The sequence below is a fragment of the Rhinoderma darwinii genome, chromosome 5 (genome assembly GCF_050947455.1).
Source record: "Rhinoderma darwinii isolate aRhiDar2 chromosome 5, aRhiDar2.hap1, whole genome shotgun sequence".
NCBI lineage: Eukaryota > Metazoa > Chordata > Amphibia > Anura > Rhinodermatidae > Rhinoderma > Rhinoderma darwinii.
Window position 1 is genome coordinate 21,040,801 of NC_134691.1, and position 24,421 is coordinate 21,065,221.

At 43.6% G+C, this 24,421-nt stretch overlaps 1 long non-coding RNA gene across 1 annotated transcript in view; it reads left to right on the forward strand.

Moving 5' to 3' along the window:
• Positions 1-3,931: 3,931 nt before the first annotated feature.
• The window catches only part of LOC142652329 (uncharacterized), a 38,356-nt gene continuing 17,866 nt past the window's right edge, over positions 3,932-24,421 (forward strand). The window contains exon 1 of the long non-coding RNA XR_012847816.1: positions 3,932-4,049. This is a non-coding gene — a long non-coding RNA (uncharacterized LOC142652329). The remainder of the gene's footprint in view (positions 4,050-24,421) is intronic.

A 24,421-nucleotide genomic window follows, 5' to 3' on the forward strand; every position in this document is an offset into this window, starting at 1 on the left:
TCCTCTCAGTTACATAATGGAGTTGATTCAAGAAGTGGATAAATTCCCTGATATTGAGGGAATGGAAGAGATTACGGATATATTGAGATTTTTTTTATAAATCTAATATCCAGGTGATTTTTTTTTTCTTGCAGCCCGGCCCCATCTTCTATGCCTGTCATTTCCAACTCTATGGGCTAGTGGGCGAGAAAATAACACCTGAAACATGATGATGACACAACTACGTCTCCCTCTGTTCCTTGAATACATGAATTGAACTCGGTCGAAATTTGGCAAAGGTACCGATTGACCAAAATTGTAAACTTTTGGGGTTCACAGTGCACGAATCATGTCAAAGTGGCAGCCCCCGCATAGTGACGGCCGCCATTTTACAATTTAGAATAAGGATCCAATGACCCTAGGCAGGCTTCCCCATAATAACTTGCAGACAGCCATCCCAAAATGCACTGCGGTTACCACTCCGTCTAGCGCAGCCAATTATATAAAATGCCAAACCAGAAAATGCTACAGGTTTGGAAACAGTCCTAGAAGAGATCAAAGAGTCAAACACGAGTTTTCAGTGCAATCAGGGCACTTGCGGTTCTCGGCAAAATTTATTTAGACGGAATCAAACGGCCCTATTTGATCAAAATGGACCCGAAATGAATTTTGGGAAAATTCTATTCTAAATATATTTCTATCATTTCTGATCAGTGTGATCGTCTGATATCAACCTCAACATCCTTTAATTCTACTATACATAGTTATACTATATTCACACCACGCCTTATATATGTATATATATATATATATATATATATATATATATATATGCCAGGAAATGCTACAGACGTATATGACAAACGTATCCATGGCCTATCGCGGGTTCAATGTATGCCTTTCGTCATATATTCGGAGACTACGTATATGTTGTCATTCTTTTTAGTACTGTAGTGAAATACGTAGCTGATCATGCTTTTTGATACAAAGGGATACTGCAAACATTTTATTTTTCTACAATTGGGGTCAATAGGTGATATATGCAACTGCATGCTATTGTCAGGGTTCCTTTTCCCTGTTATTCTACACCGAATAACCACCTCTGTAAATTGGAAACTGAGGGCATGCATGGAAGAAATATACCAGACAGAGTTGTTGGTAAAGATCTTCCCTCAGTGAAGTAGGAAGTACAACTGAACTTTATTAAACAAAGAATTACAAGTTTCCTCCCTAGAGATGTGGGACGTGCTTAAGCCCCATTGGCTCTATCCAGTTGTGAGTTCATCTGTACCCTCCTCTTGCATTCCAGGGGCGGTGTCTTCCATAGGCGTGTTCCTTATGCAGACTCCATCTTGTTGCATACATTCACATTCTTTGTGAAATATACTGATATTTAGTTAATGTCAGGTAATAATGTTTTTGCAAGCAATATACAGGCTAATGATCCCTGACACTATAGGGATCGATATTATACATTCTGGCACTTATTTATTCGCCACAAATCAGAATCAAGGCTTTAGTTTTCCAAATTATCATAAAATCTTTAATTTTCATTGTTTTGTTCAGAATGACTTATATTTTCATTTTGTCCAACAGATATTATCATCGATACCGGCCTATCAGGCTTTTACAGCGTTTGTATTATTTCTGGGAGAAGTTTCCTTATCCAGCTGGAACCGCTGTCATCACGTTACATCTAGTTTCATTAATAAATCATCATTCCGCCCAAATATTTCGCATTATTTTGATACATAGTTGATAAGATTGAAAAAAGACGCCGGTCCATCAAGTCCAACCTATAATCCTACCGTGATGATCCAGAGGAAGATAAAAAACCCCATGAGGTTGATGCCAATTACTTCATTTGGGGGGAAATTCTACCCTGACTCTAAATATGGCAATCAGAATAAATCCCGGGATCAACGTCCAATCTCCAGAATCTGGGACTCATAACCTGTAATATTATATTTTTTAACCTCTTCACGCGCTGCGCCGCAACTGTACGTCCTGCAGAGGCTTGCTTCCCGCACCAGTACGTACAGTTGCGGAGCGGTTCCCAGCGCACTCTGTCCTAACGGACAATGTACGGGAACCGGGAGGTCAGCTGTCCCTGACAGCTGACACTCCAGTCTTGCCGGTCAGCGGACCATCGCCGCAGATTTCGGCAAATAACCCCATAAATGCGGCGACTGATTGCGATCGTCGCATTTAAGGTGTTTGAAGCACATCGGCAGCCCCCACTAAGTGATTGCGGGGACTGCCGATGCTTGTCGTAGCAATCGGAGGCCAGACAATGACCTGCGGGTTGCCACGTATGGAAGCCCCGGAGGAGCAACCTCCGGCCGGTCCTCCGAGGCTTCCTGTCAGTGTGGCTGTCACGTCACAATGACAGTTAGGGGGGATTCACACGAAAGTGTATTCGGTCCGTGCGGGCCGCGTGGTTTTCACGCGCCACGCACAGACTAATACAAGTCTATGGGGCAGTACAGACAGTCCATGCTTTTTGCGCAGCGTTTGTCAGCTGCGTAAAAAGCGCGACATGTTCAATATCTCCGCATATTTTGCGCATCACGCACCCATTGAAGTCAATGGGTGCGTGAAAACCACGCAGGTCGCACAGAAGCACTTCCGTGTGAACCGACTGAAACAGCGCACCAGCTGTCAAAAGGATGAATGTAAACAGAAAAGCACCACGTGCTTTTCTGTTTCCAAACATCCAAATGGAGTATCTTTGAGATGAGCGAACCCGGACAATCGAACCGAACTTCACCGGGTTCGGCCGAACTCGTTTTGGCCGAACCCGGCAAAAAAATTCCGGTACGCGACGTCAGGAGATAGTCACTGTCCAGGGTGCTGAAAGAGTTAAACTGTTTCAGCACCATGGACAGTGACTACCGATCCCAATAAACATGAACCTGTAAAAAAGAACAAGTTCTGACTTACCAATAACTCCCGGCTTCTTCCTCCAGTCTGACCTCCTGGGATGACAATTCAGTACAAGTGACAGCTCCAGCCAATCACAGGCCAAGCACAGGCTGCAGCGGTCACATGGACTGCCGCGTCATCCAGGGAGGTGGGGCCCGATGTCAAGAGAGGCGCGTCACCAAGGCAACGGCCGGGAAGTTCTCGGTAAGTACGAACTTTTTCATTTTTTTAACAGGTTGCTGTATATTGTGTTCGGCATTCACTGTCGAGGGTGCTGAAAGAGTTACTGCCGATCAGTTAGCTCTTTCAGCACCTTGGACAGTGACGGGCGTCGACTAGCCTCATCTCTATGATGGCGGCTGCGCGAAAATCACGCAGCCGCGCATCATACACGGATGACACACGCAGCTGTCAAATGGTTTTTGCGCGTGCAAAACGCAGCGTTGTTTGCGCGCGCAAAAACGCAACGTTCGTCTGAATCTGCCCTACGTAGGTAGTGTAATGTACTCGAGCAGCGATCAAAGCTGCAAGTCTAAGTTTATATTATAAATATATATAAATATATATACATTGTTGTATTGTACTGTCTGTGGTCGAGAGAGGAGAGTGGGGTCTCTAAATTACAGGCCCCCCCTCCTCTCTCCACCGCAAACACAAACTGCGTGACAACTGCGTAAAACTCACGACAGGTCCTAAATTTCTGCGTTTTTCATGCATCACGCACCCATTGAAGTCACTTCCGTGAGACACGCGTGATTCGCGCAACAGCAGTCAAAAGTATGTTTGCAAACAGAAAAGCACCACGTGCTTTTCTGTTTACAAACATCCAGAGTGCCATAATGATGGTGGCTGCGCGAAAATCACGCAGCCGCGCATGGCCGGCCTTAGCTATGTGTGACACGTGCGGTCGCACAGGGCGCCGGGCGCCATGCTGTAAGGGGGGCGCCAGTGGGCACGAGCCGAAGAGAGGAGAAATGTTCCTTCCTCTCCACGGCTGTGTGAAGTGAGTGCTGATTGGAGGAGCAGCAGCAGGTGCTTCTGTCTGCTCCACCAATCGGCACAGCCTGTACTGCAGTGTCACACGCAGCTCCTTCCTGCTGTGCTGCTGCCCCAGTGAAGACTCCTCCACGGAGCTCCGGTGTCAGGTAAGAGCAGCAGCTTTAGGTTAATCTGTGTTTATTTATGTGCTGTGTGAGGGAGGAGGAAAGAGGGGGCTTTATGTGATGGGTAACAGGATGGATTTTTTTTTGCAAAGATGGATTTTGTGGGGGAGGGGACATTGCCCTAAATGCTATAGGAGTGTGGGGGGATTCTTTATACATGTATTTTGTGGGGAGGGGGACTTCTGTATAGTTTATTTTGTGGTGTAGGAGCTTATTATGAATCATGGGGGAGGGGAACTTAGCGTTATGTATGGGGAGAAAGGATTCTTTAGGGTACGGCCACACGGAGCGGCCCTCACACTGTCGCAACGCGGCCAACAACCGCGCTGGCACTATTAATTAGACAGGATGTCTCACAGGACAAATACGTGTAAAGGTGGGAGACAACACTCAACCACCCATATGAATAATTAGAGATAAGGACTCTAACAATATATAATAAACAAGAGAAAAAAAAGAGAAAAAAAGAGTCCATACATATCAACATATGAAAAAATTAAAGATCTTTATTGATAACATAAAATACATTAAATGACAAAGACAGAGAATCTAAAATAAATCCTTGTGCGGATCACATATGTATACATTGAGTATATATATATATTTTTAATACACTGATGGTATGCACAATTACTGTAGCTCAATGTAGCTCCAACATAGGGTGCATCAGAATAGGAGTAATTTTGAAATGTAAGCTGTGTAAAGAAGGACAATATGCCTAACTCAAAAAGGCCTATAGTAACTGAAAAGTAATTGGTGCCTTGAAAAAATGGCATAAAGCCAAGTTTAAGTCCGATATATGCACTTACCCATGTATGGGAGATTGAATGTGACCCAGCGGTATAGAAGAGCGCCCCGACGCTCGTTTCGCCTGTGGCTTTCTCAAGGGGTGCCTGGCACTATGTAGGAGCGGCTGTCAAATACTTCGTTAAGGGGTATTCCGGTTACATTCGCACGCGCACTGCCGCTCCATTCATTCCCTATGGGAGCGCCGGAGATAGCCCAGTGCAGTGTTCTGCTTTTTCCGGCGCTCCCATAGAGAATGGATAGGGGGTAAGTTGTTGTAATTTGCAAAATGGTGCGGCCATAAAGGGTGTATTAATTCATGGCCGCACGTTAACGCGGGTAAACCGTCCCTTTATCTGCAAAATCGTGCGGCCATGAATTAATACAGATATATGCCTGTGTACTATCAGTATATAGATATATGCCTGTGTACTATCCGTATATAGATATATGCCTGTGTATTATCCGTATATAGATATATGCCTGTGTACTATCAGTATATAGATATATGCCTGTGTACTATCCGTATATAGATATATGCCTGTGTACTATCCGTATATAGATGTATGCCTGTGTACTATCCGTATATAGATATATGCCTGTGTACTATCAGTATATAGATATATGCCTGTGTACTATCAGTATATACATATATGCCTGTGTACTATCCGTATATAGATATATGCCTGTGTGCTATCCGTATATAGATATATGCCTGTGTACTATCAGTATATACATATATGCCTGTGTACTATCCGTATATAGATATATGCCTGTGTGCTATCAGTATATAGATATATGCCTGTGTACTATCAGTATATAGATATATGCCTGTGTACTATCAGTATATAGATATATGCCTGTGTACTATCCGTATATAGATATATGCCTGTGTGCTATCTGTATATAGATATATGCCTGTGTACTATCAGTATATAGATATATGCCTGTGTACTATCCGTATATAGATATATGCCTGTGTGCTATCCGTATATAGATATATGCCTGTGTACTATCAGTATATAGATATATGCCTGTGTACTATCCGTATATAGATATATGCCTGTGTACTATCCGTATATAGATATATGCCTGTGTACTATCAGTATATAGATATATGCCTGTGTACTATCAGTATATAGATATATGCCTGTGTACTATCAGTATATAGATATATGCCTGTGTGCTATCAGTATATAGATATATGCCTGTGTACTATCCGTATATAGATATATGCCTGTGTACTATCCGTATATAGATATATGCCTGTGTGCTATCCGTATATAGATATATGCCTGTGTACTATCAGTATATAGATATATGCCTGTGTGCTATCCGTATATAGATATATGCCTGTGTACTATCAGTATATAGATATATGCCTGTGTACTATCTGATATATGCCTGTGTACTATCAGTATATAGATATATGCCTGTGTACTATCTGATATATGCCTGTGTACTATCCGTATATAGATATATGCCTGTGTACTATCAGTATATAGATATATGCCTGTGTGCTATCAGTATATAGATATATGCCTGTGTACTATCTGTATATAGATATATGCCTGTGTACTATCAGTATATAGATATATGCCTGTGTGCTATCAGTATATAGATATATGCCTGTGTACTATCAGTATATAGATATATGCCTGTGTACTATCTGTATATAGATATATGCCTGTGTACTATCAGTATATAGATATATGCCTGTGTGCTATCAGTATATAGATAAATGCCTGTGTACTATCCGTATATAGATATATGCCTGTGTGCTATCAGTATATAGATATATGCCTGTGTACTATCAGTATATAGATATATGCCTGTGTACTATCAGTATATAGATATCTGCCTGTGTGCTATCCTTATATAGATATATGCCTGTGTGCTATCCGTATATAGATATATGCCTGTGTACTATCAGTATATAGATATATGCCTGTGTACTATCAGTATATAGATATATGCCTGTGTACTATCAGTATATAGATATATGCCTGTGTACTATCAGTATATAGATATCTGCCTGTGTGCTATCCTTATATAGATATATGCCTGTGTGCTATCCGTATATAGATATATGCCTGTGTGCTATCCGTATATAGATATATGCCTGTGTACTATCAGTATATAGATATATGTCTGTGTGCTATCAGTATATAGATATATGCCTGTGTACTATCCGTATATAGATATATGCCTGTGTGCTATCCGTATATAGATATATGCCTGTGTGCTATCAGTATATAGATATATGCCTGTGTACTATCCGTATATAGATATATGCCTGTGTGCTATCCGTATATAGATATATGCCTGTGTGCTATCCGTATATAAATATATGCCTGTGTACTATCAGTATATAGATATATGCCTGTGTACTATCTGATATATGCCTGTGTACTATCAGTATATAGATATATGCCTGTGTACTATCTGATATATGCCTGTGTACTATCCGTATATAGATATATGCCTGTGTACTATCCGTATATAGATTTATGCCTGTGTGCTATCCGTATATAGATATATGCCTGTGTACTATCAGTATATATATATATATATGCCTGTGTGCTATCAGTATATAGATATATGCCTGTGTACTATCAGTATATAGATATATGCCTGTGTGCTATCCGTATATAGATATATGCCTGTGTGCTATCCGTATATAGATATATGCCTGTGTGCTCTCCGTATATAGATATATGCCTGTGTACTATCAGTATATAGATATATGCCTGTGTGCTATCCTTATATAGATATATGCCTGTGTGCTATCAGTATATAGATATATGCCTGTGTGCTATCCGTATATAGATATATGCCTGTGTACTATCAGTATATAGATATGTGCCTGTGTACTATCCGTATATAGATATATGCCTGTGTACTATCCGTATATAGATATATGCCTGTGTACTATCAGTATATAGATATATGCCTGTGTACTATCAGTATATAGATATATGCCTGTGTACTATCAGTATATAGATATATGCCTGTGTGCTATCAGTATATAGATATATGCCAGTGTACTATCCGTATATAGATATATGCCTGTGTGCTATCAGTATATAGATATATGCCTGTGTGCTATCAGTATATAGATATATGCCTGTGTGCTATCAGTATATAGATATATGCCAGTGTACTATCCGTATATAGATATATGCCTGTGTGCTATCAGTATATAGATATATGCCTGTGTGCTATCAGTATATAGATATATGCCTGTGTGCTATCAGTATATAGATATATGCCTGTGTACTATCAGTATATAGATATATGCCTGTGTGCTATCCGTATATAGATATATGCCTGTGTACTATCAGTATATAGATATATGGCTGTGTACTATCAGTATATAGATATATGCCTGTGTACTATCAGTATATAGATATATGCCTGTGTACTATCAGTATATAGATATGTGCCTGTGTACTATCCGTATATAGATATATGCCTGTGTACTCTCCGTATATAGATATATGCCTGTGTGCTATCCGTATATAGATATATGCCTGTGTGCTATCAGTATATAGATATATGCCTGTGTACTATCAGTATATAGATATATGCCTGTGTACTATCCGTATATAGATATATGCCTGTGTACTATCCGTATATAGATATATGCCTGTGTACTATCAGTATATAGATATATGCCTGTGTACTATCCGTATATAGATATATGCCTGTGTGCTATCCGTATATAGATATATGCCTGTGTACTATCCGTATATAGATATATGCCTGTGTGCTATCAGTATATAGATATATGCCTGTGTACTATCAGTATATAGATATATGCCTGTGTACTATCCGTATATAGATATATGCCTGTGTGCTATCAGTATATAGATATATGCCTGTGTGCTATCAGTATATAGATATATGCCTGTGTACTATCAGTATATAGATATATGTCTGTGTACTATCAGTATATAGATATATGCCTGTGTACTATCAGTATATAGATATATGCCTGTGTACTATCTGTATATAGATATATGCCTGTGTGCTATCAGTATATAGATATATGCCTGTGTGCTATCAGTATATAGATATATGCCTGTGTACTATCAGTATATAGATATATGCCTGTGTACTATCAGTATATAGATATATGCCTGTGTACTATCAGTATATAGATATATGCCTGTGTACTATCAGTATATAGATATATGCCTGTGTACTATCAGTATATAGATATATGCCTGTGTGCTATCCGTATATAGATATATGCCTTTGTACTATCAGTATATAGATATATGCCTGTGTACTATCCGTATATAGATATATGCCTGTGTACTATCCGTATATAGATATATGCCTGTGTACTATCAGTATATAGATATATGCCTGTGTGCTATCAGTATATAGATATATGCCTGTGTACTATCAGTATATAGATATATGCCTGTGTACTATCAGTATATAGATATATGCCTGTGTACTATCAGTATATAGATATATGCCTGTGTACTATCAGTATATAGATATATGCCTTTGTGCTATCAGTATATAGATATATGCCTGTGTACTATCAGTATATAGATATATGCCTGTGTACTATCCGTATATAGATATATGCCTGTGTACTATCAGTATATAGATATATGCCTGTGTACTATCAGTATATAGATATATGCCTGTGTGCTATCAGTATATAGATATATGCCTGTGTACTATCAGTATATAGATATATGCCTGTGTACTATCCGTATATAGATATATGCCTGTGTACTATCAGTATATAGATATATGCCTGTGTACTATCAGTATATAGATATATGCCTGTGTACTATCAGTATATAGATATATGCCTGTGTGCTATCAGTATATAGATATATGCCTGTGTACTATCAGTATATAGATATATGCCTGTGTGCTATCAGTATATAGATATATGCCTGTGTACTATCCGTATATAGATATATGCCTGTGTACTATCAGTATATAGATATATGCCTGTGTGCTATCAGTATATAGATATATGCCTGTGTGCTATCAGTATATAGATATATGCCTGTGTGCTATCAGTATATAGATATATGCCTGTGTGCTATCAGTATATAGATATATGCCTGTGTGCTATCAGTATATAGATATATGCCAGTGTACTATCAGTATATAGATATATGCCTGTGTGCTATCAGTATATAGATATATGCCTGTGTGCTATCAGTATATAGATATATGCCTGTGTACTATCAGTATATAGATATATGCCTGTGTGCTATCCGTATATAGATATATGCCAGTGTACTATCAGTATATAGATATATGCCTGTGTGCTATCCGTATATAGATATATGCCTGTGTACTATCAGTATATAGATATGTGCCTGTGTGCTATCAGTATATAGATATATGCCTGTGTACTATCAGTATATAGATATATGCCCGTACATTAAAGTTTAAAAATAAAGTAATGTTAAATTTAAAAAAATACAATAAACATTAAAATAAGCCTCAATACATAAAATATTGACACATTCGGTATTGGCGCGGCCGTAATAACCTGCACAACAATTTTTGGGCGTCATTTATGATGTGTACGCTGTAAAAAAAAAACTTCTTTCACTTATTAATGTGAGGCGCGAGGTGCGATGAATTTAACCTCCATGTGCCTCACATTAATAGTAATTAACCCCATCATGTACCTCACACATTAACATGATGGGGTTAATTACTATTAATGTGAGGCAAATGGAGGTTAAATTCATCATCACACCTCGCGCCTCACATCCGAAAATGGAAGAACTTTTTTTTAATTACTGTTGGCCAAGTATCTTTTTGTTATCGAAATCGCAATACTACACGAAGTATCAGTATCAAAGTCCAAATTCAGGTATCGTGACATCCCTACTACCTACAGGGGGCTGTGTGGCACTACCTACAATGGGGCCTTTTGGCACTACCTACAAGGGGGCCGTGCGGCACTACCTACAAGGGGGCTGTGCGGCACTGCCTACAAGGGGGCTGTGCGGCACGACCTACAAGGGGGCTGTGCGGCACGACCTACAAGGGGGCTGTGCGGCACGGCCTACAAGGGGGCTGTGTGGCACGACCTACAAGGGGGCTGTGTGGCACGACCTACAAGGGGGCTGTGTGGCACGGCCTACAACGGGGCTGTGTGGCACGGCCTACAAGGGGGCTGTGTGGCACTGCCTACAAGGGGGCTGTGTGGCACTACCTACAAGGGGGCTGTGTGGCACGGCCTACAAGGGGGCTGTGTGGCACGGCCTACAAGGGGGCTGTGTGGCACGGCCTACAAGGGGGCTGTGTGGCACGACCTACAAGGGGGCTGTGTGGCACGACCTACAAGGGGGCTGTGTGGTACTATCTACAGGGCGCATCTGTGAGTGGCGGGCTGATGGTCGTTTTACTGTGAGTGGGGGGGCTGATGGTCGTTTTACTGTAAGTGGACGAGCTGATGGTCATTTTAGGGTATGTTCACACGGCAGCGTCCGTTACGGCTGAAATTACGGAGCTGTTTTCAGGAGGCATTTCAGCCATAATGGCATGTGCAGGCGCTTTTCGCTGCGTCCATGACGGACGTAATTGGAGCTGTTTTTTCCATGGAGTCAAGGGAAAATGGCTCTAATTACGTCTCAAGAAGTGACAGGCACTTCTTTGATGCGGGTGTCTTTTTTACGCGCCGTCTTTTGACAGCGGCGCGTAAAGAAAATGACCGTCGGCACAGAGCATCGTAAGACCCATTCAAATGAATGGGCAGATGTTTGCCGACGCTTTTGAGCCGCATTTTCGGACGTAATTCGGGAATAAAACGCCCAAATTACGTCCGTAAAGAGTGCGTGTGAACCCAGCCTTACTGTGAGTGGGGGGCTGATGGTCATTTTACTGTGAGTGGGGGGGCTGATGGTCATTTTACCGTGAGTGGGGGGGGCTGATGGTCATTTTACCGTGAGTGGGGGGCTGATGGTCATTTTACCGTGAGTGGGGGGGCTGATGGTCATTTTACCGTGAGTGGGGGGGCTGATGGTCATTTTACCGTGAGTGGGGGGGCTGATGGTCATTTTACCGTGAGTGGGGGGGCTGATGGTCATTTTACTGTGAGTGGGGGGGCTGATGGTCATTTTACTGTGAGTGGAGGGGCTGATGGTGATTTTACTGTGAGTGGGGGGGCTGATGGTCATTTTACTGTGAGTGGGGGGGGCTGATGGTCATTTTACTGTGAGTGGGGGGGTTGATGGTCATTTTACTGTGAGTGGGGGGGCTGATGGTCATTTTACTGTGAGTGGGGGGGCTGATGGTCATTTTACTGTGAGTGGGGGGGGCTGATGGTCATTTTACTGTGAGTGGGGGGGTTGATGGTCATTTTACTGTGAGTGGGGGGGCTGATGGTCATTTTACCGTGAGTGGGGGGGCTGATGGTCATTTTACCGTGAGTGTGGGGGCTGATGGTCATTTTACCGTGAGTGTGGGGGCTGATGGTCATTTTACCGTGAGTGGGGGGGCTGATGGTCATTTTACCGTGAGTGGGGGGGCTGATGGTCATTTTACCGTGAGTGGGGGGGCTGATGGTCATTTTACCGTGAGTGGGGGGGCTGATGGTCATTTTACCGTGAGTGGGGGGGCTGATGGTCATTTTACCGTGAGTGGGGGGCTGATGGTCATTTTACCGTGAGTGGGGGGGCTGATGGTCATTTTACCGTGAGTGGGGGGGCTGATGGTCATTTTACCGTGAGTGGGGGGGCTGATGGTCATTTTACCGTGAGTGGGGGGGCTGATGGTCATTTTACCGTGAGTGGGGGGGCTGATGGTCATTTTACCGTGAGTGGGGGGGCTGATGGTCATTTTACCGTGAGTGGGGGGGCTGATGGTCATTTTACCGTGAGTGGGGGGGCTGATGGTAATTTTACTGTGAGTGGGGGGGGCTGATGGTCATTTTACTGTGAGTGGGGGGGTTGATGGTCATTTTACTGTGAGTGGGGGGGCTGATGGTCATTTTACTGTGAGTGGGGGGGCTGATGGTCATTTTACTGTGAGTGGGGGGGGCTGATGGTCATTTTACTGTGAGTGGGGGGTTGATGGTAATTTTACTGTGAGTGGGGGGGCTGATGGTCATTTTACCGTGAGTGGGGGGGCTGATGGTCATTTTACCGTGAGTGTGGGGGCTGATGGTCATTTTACCGTGAGTGGGGGGGCTGATGGTCATTTTACCGTGAGTGGGGGGGCTGATGGTCATTTTACCGTGAGTGGGGGGGCTGATGGTCCTTTTACCGTGAGTGGGGGGGCTGATGGTCATTTTACCGTGAGTGGGGGGGCTGATGGTCATTTTACCGTGAGTGGGGGAGCTGATGGTCATTTTACTGTGAGTGGGGGGGCTGATGGTCATTTTACTGTGAGTGGGGGGCTGATGGTCATTTTACTGTGAGTGGGGGGGGCTGATGGTAATTTTACTGTGAGTGGGGGGGTTGATGGTCATTTTACTGTGAGTGGGGGGGCTGATGGTCATTTTACTGTGAGTGGGGGGCTGATGGTCATTTTACCGTGAGTGGGGGGGCTGATGGTCATTTTACCGTGAGTGGGGGGGCTGATGGTCATTTTACCGTGAGTGGGGGGGCTGATGGTCATTTTACCGTGAGTGGGGGGGCTGATGGTCATTTTACCGTGAGTGGGGGGGCTGATGGTCATTTTACCGTGAGTGGGGGGGCTGATGGTCATTTTACTGTGAGTGGGGGGGCTGATGGTCATTTTACTGTGAGTGGGGGGGTTGATGGTCATTTTACTGTGAGTGGGGGGGCTGATGGTCATTTTACTGTGAGTGGGGGGGCTGATGGTCATTTTACTGTGAGTGGGGGGGGCTGATGGTCATTTTACTGTGAGTGGGGGGTTGATGGTAATTTTACTGTGAGTGGGGGGGCTGATGGTCATTTTACCGTGAGTGGGGGGGCTGATGGTCATTTTACCGTGAGTGTGGGGGCTGATGGTCATTTTACCGTGAGTGGGGGGGCTGATGGTCATTTTACCGTGAGTGGGGGGGCTGATGGTCATTTTACCATGAGTGGGGGGGCTGATGGTCCTTTTACCGTGAGTGGGGGGGCTGATGGTCATTTTACCGTGAGTGGGGGGGCTGATGGTCATTTTACCGTGAGTGGGGGAGCTGATGGTCATTTTACTGTGAGTGGGGGGGCTGATGGTCATTTTACTGTGAGTGGGGGGCTGATGGTCATTTTACTGTGAGTGGGGGGGGGCTGATGGTAATTTTACTGTGAGTGGGGGGGTTGATGGTCATTTTACTGTGAGTGGGGGGGCTGATGGTCATTTTACTGTGAGTGGGGGGCTGATGGTCATTTTACCGTGAGTGGGGGGGCTGATGGTCATTTTACCGTGAGTGGGGGGGCTGATGGTCATTTTACCGTGAGTGGGGGGGCTGATGGTCATTTTACCGTGAGTGGGGGGCTGATGGTCATTTTACCGTGAGTGGGGGGGCTGATGGTCATTTTACCGTGAGTGGGGGGGCTGATGGTCATTTTACCGTGAGTGGGGGGGCTGATGGTCATTTTACCGTGAGTGGGGGGGCTGATGGTCATTTTACCGTGAGTGGGGGGGCTGATGGTCATTTTACCGTGAGTGGGGGGGCTGATGGTCATTTTACCGTGAGTGGGGGGGCTGATGGTCATTTTACCGTGAGTGGGGGGGCTGATGGTCATTTTACCGTGAGTGGGGGGGCTGATGGTCATTTTACCGTGAGTGGGGAGGCTGATGGTCATTTTACTGTGAGTGGAGGGGCTGATGGTCATTTTACTGTGAGTGGAGGGGCTGATGGTCATTTTACTGTGAGTGGGGGGGGGCTGATGGTCATTTCACTGTGAGTGGGGGGGGGGCTGATGGTCTTCAAGTGGTTTCCACCTCTGACCTCCAATTGAAATTAATAGTAGGAAGAAAATAGCTGTGGCGCTCGTTTGGAGCTTTTTTTGCTGCGTCTTTTGCATTCGCTTCAACGGCTTAAAAAAAAACAAAACGCAAAAACAAACCCCATCAAATAACGCTGTCAATTCAAAAGCTGATTTTTTCTGCTTTACAAAAAACGCTGTGTGAACATACCCTAAGAATGTAGTGCTTATTTTTAGCTATTTTCTGTCTTTTTCTGAACAATTTTTGGTAGGGGGGCCCTGAGGAATCTTTCTTTTTTTTTTTTAGGGGTGGCTCAAGTCCGAAAAGGTTGGGAAACTCTGTAGCAGGCTACAGCGGCGCCTGCAGCCTATGAGGCGCAGGGACAGGATCCCTGCGCAGTCGGCGTGATGACATTTCTGGATCAAGCCGGCCTACGCAAGGATCCTGTCAGGTGGAGGTGGGGGGGCAGTATGGCACTGTCTACAAGGGGGATGTGGGGGCTGTATGACACTACAAGGGGCAGATGGGGGCTGTATGGCACTGTCTACAAGGAGGAGGTGGGGGATTATGGCACTGTCTACCAGGAGGAGGTGGGGGATTATGGCACTGTCTACAGGGAGGAGGTGGGGGATTATGGCACTGTCTACAGGGAGGAGGTGGGGGATTATGGCACTGTCTACAAGGAGGAGGTGGGGGATTATGGCACTGTCTACAGGGAGGCTGTACGGCACAATCTACAGGGGGCACTTTCTAGTAGGGGGGTTGTGGGGGCATTATACTCTGTGGAGGCCACTAAGCGGACATTATACTGTGTAGGGGCACTACAAGGGGCAATATAATGTGTGTGGCACTTAGGGGGCATAACACTGTGTGGGCACAATTAGAGGACAAAATACTGTGTCCTTGAAGGCGTTATAATATATTACATTATTAAATATTATTATTATACTGTGTGTGGGGCAATAAAGGGGCATTACACTGTTGGGGGCACTATATAGGGCATTATACTGTGGGGAGGAATTATTCTTTTTTTATTGGACATTTTTTATAATGCCGTGGGGCGCCGAAAGATAATTTTGCACGGGGCGCCATCTACCCTAAGACCGGCCCTGCAGCCGCGCATCCTATGTGATGACACACGGAGCTGTTAAGTGCCTTTTGTGCACACAAAACGCTGCGTTTTTTGCGTGTAAATCCGCCCTTAGGGTTTGTTCACACAATGATTTTTGTAAGGCAGGTTTTGAACGGACGGCGTTGTTTGACTATTTTTTTTCTTTTTATTAAAGTAGACAAAAAGTCAGTATCAAACATAAAGATCCATAAGAAAGAGAGCGCAATTCTGCCTAGTACATCAGCACTGTTTGCCAGTGGACACTCACAGCTTATTATAACATGACATGTCACTTACCATGACATCATTATCAATGTGGAGCAGCCATATATCCATCATGCATGACTACTTATTCCCAGAACATTCATATCAACAAATAAACCACTGATCACCGCTCAGGCAAATTCTTATAGCACTAGTAATAAAAGGACTACATTCAAATAAATCTCATTCTCTCACACTATCTTGAGAGTAATCTATACAGGCTTCCAATATCATCCCATACGTCTAAACCTTATCTCTACAGTCCAACCATGGCTGCCAAACTTTCAGAAAAGAACCTCTATTTTTATTTTCCCAACCCGCCAGTTCCTCCAGCTGACATATCTGGTGTAGTTTGGACACAAGGTGAACACGTAAAGGGGGGAAGTCTCTTTCCACTTAGTAGGAATCAGTAATTTAGCTGCGGAGATTATAAAAGTAGGGAGATTCCTAGATGAAGGAGAAAATTCCCGAAGAGGCAACCAGAGTAAGACTAGTTCCCTCGTGAGGGATATTGAAATAGAACAGACTTCCAAAATCAAGGCTTCAACCTCCCTCCAAAACCTCTTCACCTTCATACATGACCCCAGATATGAGACAAGCTTCCCACCTCCTTCTCACATCTCCAACAAGTATTTACTGGAGAAACTTGAATCTTATGTAAATATTCCGGCGTTCTGTACCACCTTGTGAGCGTTTTATAGGAATTTTCCTGCATCCTGACACACCTGGAAAATCCATGCGAGTGCCGCAGAATGCTGGATCTCCCCCTCAGAAAAGACACCACCCAATTCCTTCTCCCAAGCGAATATAAAGCCTGGGGTAGATACAGGCGTGGAAGTGATCAGCTCTTTATATATCCTGGAAAGAGATGTTTTAGGGAATGAGGGTAACAAAGTATAATTCTGTAACTAAGTTGGCTCAGATTTATGTACATCAGAAGATGTCATCACCTTCTGGCATGTAGAAGAAAAGTCCAATACTTGCAGGCTGTTAGGGTATGTTCACACATGCACGTCCGTTACGGCTGAAATTACGGAGTTGTTTTCAGGCGAAAACAGCCCCTGAATTTCAGATGCAATGGCATGTGCAGGCGTTTTTTGCAGCGTCCATTACGGACGTAATTGGAGCTGTTTTTCTATGGAGTCAATGGAAAACGGCTCCAATTGACGCGGGCATCTTTTTTACGCGCCGTCTTTTGACAGCGGCGCGTAAAAAAAATGACCGTCTGCACAGAACACCGTAAGACCCGTCCAAATGAATGGGCAGATGTTTGCCGAAGCTTTCAAGCAGTATTTTCGGCCGTAATTCTAGGCGTAAAACGCCTGAATTACGTCCGTAAATAGTGAGTGTGAACATACCCTTAGGCTGCGGAATATTCAGTTGTCTATGCAATATCTCCAATGAAGGCAACTCTCCTGAGTCATAAAGTCTAGCTATCTTCAGTGAATGGAGGTGAGACCAAGTCTCCGGTACTTCAGTGCATTTTCTATTGACAAGGTAAAATTGAAAGAGGCATCAGCAAACCCTGATCAATCCTCTAGTCATATCACTCTGCACCAATGATCTAGAGGGTGTTTTTGTCCTCACCCAAAGATAAGAAGCCAGACCATTAGCCAGTAAATATCGTTCTATATCGACATGTGGAAGAGAGACACTGCTATTAACTAATTGTGTCCACCTCCCCAATTGTATGGCCTTATAATAAGTTGGAAGATCAGGCAATGACAACCCTCCTGTACCCTTTCTCCGTATGAATTTCGTATATGCGAGTCTAGGACGTTTTTTATTCCACATACACTTCATTAGCAAGCGTCGAAACCGAGAAAAATAATATGTGGGTATATCAATAGGCAAGGACTGTAGTATATATAGAACCTGAGGGAGAACAAATGTGGTAAGAAGGTTATTTCGGCCTAACCACGACATATACGGTACCTTAAGTTTTGACAAGAAATCCGCTAATATAGGCTCTGCTCTGGGACTCTGGGGAAGCCTCTGACATCGCTGTCCATACATCGACAATGATGTCAGGGGCTTCCCCAAAGCAGGAGTCCCAGTGATGTCAGGAGCACAGCTGGAGTCCCAGGAAGAGCCTATTAGCACTCTGCCCGGGACTCCAGCTGTGGGGTTGCCCCTGACATCTCTGTCCATATATAGACAGTGATGTCAGGAGCAGAGCTGGAATCCCAGGCAGAGTGCTAGAAGCGGTTCTGCTCCGGGACTCCAGCTCTGGGCAAGCCCCTGACATCACTGTGGCAGCATTTACGGAGGGCACTGTGGCAGCATCTGCGGAGGGCACCGTGGCAGCATCTGCGGAGGGCACCGTGGCAGCATCTGCGGAGGGCACCGTGGCAGCATCTGCGGAGGGCACCGTGGCAGCACCTGCGGAGGGCACCGTGGCAGCACCTAGAGAGGGCACTGCGGCAGCACCTAGAGATGGCACCATGGCAGCACCTAGAGAGGGCACCGTGGCAGCACCTAGAGAGGGCACCGTGGCAGCACCTAGAGAGGGCACCGTGGCAGCACCTAGAGAGGGCACTGTGGCAGCACCTACAGAGGGCACCGTGGCAGCATGTACAGAGGACACTATGACATTATTAAGGGGTGTGTTGCATTATCTACAGAGGGCACTGTGGCATTATTTAGGTGTGTTGTATTATCTACAGAGGGCACTGTGGCAGCATCCACAGAGGGCACTATCTAAAAAGGGGCTGCCCAATCTTGACATGTGTGTCTGCCAAACGCTACTAACTGAGCCGCCGGATTGCATTTAGCGACACTTTTAAACTGGAAAACTGGATTGTTCAAATTAGCATGTGGAAAAATATCTCAAATTGTAAACCTAGCGGTATTATAGTAATATAATGTTATAGTAGTTCAAATAACGAACTGATTAACAATAATTTTGTGTTGTATCAAATTTGAAAGTAATGCGGCCCGTCAACTTCACATTTTTTCTATATGCGGCCCACTTACCCGGCCAAGTTTGAGACCCCTGATCTAGAGGGTGTTTTTGTCCCCATCCAAAGATAAGAAGCCAGACCATTAGCCAGTAAATATCGTTCTATATCGGCATGTGGAAGAGAGACTCTGCTATTAACTAATTGTGTCCACCTCCCCAATTGTATGGCCTTATAATAAGTTGGACGATCAGGCAATGACAACCCTCCTGTACCCTTTCTCCGTATGGGTTTCGTATATGCGAGTCTTGGACGTTTTTTATTCCACATACACTTCATTAGCAGGCGTCGAAACCGAGAAAAATAATATGTGGGTATATCAATAGGCAAGGACTGTAGTATATATAGAACCTGAGGGAGAACAAATGCGGTAAGAAGGTTCTTTCGGCCTAACCACGACATATACGGGACCTTAAGTTTTGACAAGAAATCCTTCATTTTATAGTATAATGGGCTATAATTCCGATCAAAGAGCATTTTTGTTTCTGCTGTAATTTTTAAACCCAAATATTTCAATTCAGACCTTGGCCACTTAAAAGGAGATTGAGAACTAACGGTCAGAAATGTACTTTGCGGTAGGGTTATATTAAGCGCTTCCGACTTGTCATAATTGATCTTGAAATTAGAAACCCACCCAAAGTCCTCAAAAATCTGTAGAAGTCGTGAGAGAGCGTCCAAGGGGTTAGTTATATAAACCAACAAATCATCTGCATAAGCTGCAGTTTTATGCTCAAGATCTCCCACCTTAAGGCTATGTTCACACGGAGTATTTTGGGGGAGGAATATCTGCCTCAAAGTTCCAAACGGAATTTTGAGGCAGATATTCCTCCCCCAAAATACTCCGTGTGAACAGCAATTATCGCGCCGTTTTTCGCCCGCGGCCATTGAGCGCCGCAGGCATAAAACAGCGAGATATACGCTTTCTCCTGCCTCCCATTGAAGTCAATGGGAGGTCGGAGGCGGAAGCGCCCGAAGATAGGGCATGTCGCTTCTTTTTCCCGCGAGGCAGTTTTACTGCTCGCGGGAAAAAGACGCCGACGCCTCCCATTGAAATCAATGGGAGGCGTTCTCGGGCCGTTTCTGCCGAGTTTTGCGACGCGGTTTCCGCGTCAAAAAACTCGGCAAAATACCCCGTGTGAACATAGCCTAAGGCCTATAACCCTTTCACGACCAAGGACGAAAATGAACATCATGGTCGGCTGCTAGTTCCCGCACCAGGACGTTCATTTTCGTCCGCATTTCAAACTGTCACTCTGTGTAAACACAGAGTGACAGACACGCGCTGACAGCTGTCTTAGACAGCTGACATATCAGTCTCGCCGAACAGCGGACCATCGCCGCTGCTTTCGGCAATTAACCCCTTAAGTGCGGCGACGTATTGCCGTCCTCGCATTTAAGTGGTTTGAAGCACATCGGCAGCCCCCACGAAGTGATCATGGGGGCTGCCGATGCTTGTCACGGCAATCGGAGGTCAGATAATGACCTCCGGGTTGCCATGTACGGATGCCTCGGAGGAGCAGCCTCCGGCTGTTCCTCCTCGGCTTCCTGTCAGAGTGACAGTCACGTCACAATGACAGTTAGAACACATTACACTACGTAGGTAGTGTAATGTACTCTAGCAGCGATCAAAGCTGCAAGTCTAAGTGTCCCCTAGTGGGACAAGGGAAAAAAGTAAAAAAAAGTAATAAAAAAGTTTTAAAAAAAAGTGTAAAAATAAAAGTTATAAGTTCTATAAACACAAAATGCTTTTTTTCCCTATAATAAGACTTTTATTGTAGAAAAAAAATAAACACGTTAAAAAAGTACACATATCTGGTATCACCGCGTTCGTAATGACCCCAACTATAAAACTGTAATTTTATTTTTCCCGCATGATGGAACACCCCAAAAAAAAATCAATAAAAAACTACGACAGAATCGCTATTTTTTTGGTCACCACCGCTCCCTAAATAAAGAATAAAAAGTGATCAAAAAGCCGCATGTACCCGAAAATAATACCGATAAAAACTTCTATCCGTCCCGCAAAAAACAAGCCCTTACACAGCTTTTTTGACTAAAAAATAAAAAAAATTACAGCTCTCAGAATACGGTGACACAGAAAATGTTTTTTTTTTATAAATAAGTGATTTTATTGTGCAAACGCTAAAAAAAAGGACCAAACCTATATACATATGATATCGCCGTAACCGTACCGACCCGCAGAATAAAGTAAAAATGTCACCTATAGCGTACGGTGAACGCCGCAAAAAGAAAACCTAAAAAACAGTGTCAGAATTCCTGTTTTTTGCTCAGGATTGCAAAAAAATGGAATAAAAAGTGATCAAAATCGCATGTACCCCAAAATGGTACCAATGAGAACTACAGATTGTCCCGCAACAAATAAGCCCTCACACGGCTCCGGTGCTGAAAAAATAAAAAAGTCCTGGCTCTCAGAATATGGCGATGCAAAATATGCAGAGTGTCCAAAAGCGGATAAGATCGGGCGCCGTTTATCAGTGCGACACCGGCCACATATCTATGAATTATTATTTATTTACTGCATTATTATACCCTCTTATTATACCCTGATGTACTCCGCACAGATTACATATACCCTGATGTACTCCGCACAGATTACATATACCCTGATGTACTCCGCACAGATTACATATACCCTGATGTACTCCACACAGATTACATATACCCTGATGTACTCCGCACAGATTACATATACCCTGATGTACTCCGCACATATTACATATACCCTGATGTACTCCGCACAGATTACATATACCCTGATGTACTCCACACAGATTACATATACCCTGATGTACTCCGCACAGATTACATATACCCTGATGTACTCCACACAGATTACATATACCCTGATGTACTCCGCACAGATTACATATACCCTGATGTACTCCGCACAGTTTACATATACCCTGATGTACGCCGCACAGATTACATATACCCTGATGTACTCCACACAGATTACATATACCCTGATGTACTCCGCACAGATTACATATACCCTGATGTACTCCACACAGATTACATATACCCTGATGTACTCCGCACAGATTACATATACCCTGATGTACTCCGCACAGATTACATATACCCTGATGTACTCCGCACATATTACATATATCCTGATGTACTCTGCACAGCTTACATATATCCTGATGTACTCCGCCCAGATTACATATACCCTGATGTACTCCGCACAGATTACATATACCCTGATGTACTGCGCCCAGCTTACATATATCCTGATGTACTCCGCCCAGATTACATATACCCTGATGTACTCCGCACAGCTTACATATACCCTGATGTACTCCGCACAGATTACATATACCCTGATGTACTCCGCACAGATTACATATACCCTGATGTACTCCTCACAGATTACATATACCCTGATGTACTCCGCACAGATTACATATACCCTGATGTACTCCGCACAGATTACATATACCCCTGATGTACTCCACACAGATTACATATACCCTGATGTACTCCGCACAGATTACATATACCCTGATGTACTCAGCACATATTACATATATCCTGATGTACTCCGCACAGATTACATATACCCTGATGTACTCCGCACAGATTACATATACCCTGATGTACTCCGCACAGATTACATATACCCTGATGTACTCCGCACAGTTTACATATACCCTGATGTTCTCCGCACAGATTACATATACCCTGATGTACTCCGCACAGTTTACATATACCCTGATGTTCTCCGCACAGATTACATATACCCTGATGTACTCCGCACAGGTTACATATACCCTGATGTACTCCGCACAGATTACATATACCCTGATGTACTCCGCACAGATTACATATACCCTGATGTACTCCGCACAGATTACATATACCGTGATGTACTCCGCACAGATTACATATACCGTGATGTACTCCGCACAGATTACATATACCCTGATGTACTCCGCACAGATTACATATACCCTGATGTACTCCACACAGATTACATATACCCTGATGTACTCCGCACAGATTACATATACCCTGATGTACTCCGCACAGATTACATATACCCTGATGTACTCCGCACAGATTACATATACCCTGATGTACTCCGCACAGATTACATATATCCTGATGTAAAGTAATGTAAAAAAATGAACAAAATTGGTATCGCTACGTCCGTAAAAGTCCGAACTATTACAATATACCATTATTTCATTTGCACAGTGAACACCTTAAAAAAATGTAATAAATGAAACCGCCAAAATCGATGTTTTATTTTTTTTGTCACCTTCGCTCTAAAAAAAAAAATGGAATACAACTTTTGAATCACTTTTTATGTACCAGAAAATGGTACCAATAAAAACTGCAGCTCCTCCCGCAAGAAATAAGCCCTCACACCGCTCTATTGATGGAAAAATAAAAAAGTTATGGCTCTTCGAAAGCGGGGAGGGAAAATCTAAAATAAGAAAGCAAAAACTGGATCAGTCCTGAAAGGGTTAATTCATTTCTAATTAAAAAACTTATGACCACATGTGGGGTATTTCCGTACTCGGGAGAAAATGCTTTATAAAAAATGGTTGTTTTTTTCCTTCTTTATCCCTTGTGAAAATGAGAAAATGCAACATTTTAGTGGAAAAAATGTTGATATTAATTTTCGCGCCCTAATTCTAATAAACTCTGAAAAAGACCCGTGGGGTGCAAATGCTCACTATACCCCTAGAAAAATTCCTTGAAGGTTTTTCCAAAATGGGGTCACTTTTGGGGGGTTTCCACTGTTTTGGTCCCTCCAGTGCATTGCAAATGCGACATGGCACCGAAAACCATTCCAGCAAAATCATAAATCCAAATGGTGCTCCTTCCCTTCTGAGCCCTGCTGTGGGTCCAAACAGCAGTTTATTACCACATATGGGGTATTGTCGTAATCGGGAGACATTGCTTTACAAATGTTGGGGTGCATTTTCTTCGTTATTCCTTGTAAATAATAAAAATGTCTATGTTGTTTCAGAAAAAAAGTACATTTTAATTTTTACAGACTAATTCCAATATATTTAGCGAAAAACCTGTGTGGTCAAAATGCTAACTATACCCCTAGATAAATACCTTAAGCGGTCTAGTTTTCTAAATGGGGTCGTTTATGGGCAGTTTCTATCGTTCTGGCAGCTCAAAGCTTCTCCAAATGTACAGTGGGGCCTAAAACATTTTCAAGCAAAATAGGAGTCCTGAAAGCCTCCGGGTGCTCCCTTCCTTTGGGGCCCTGCCGTGTGTCCAAACAACGCATTAGGGCCACAATGTGGGTATTTTTGAAAACAGGAGAAAGAGGGTGATAGATTTTGTGGTGTGTTTCTTCATTTTCATGT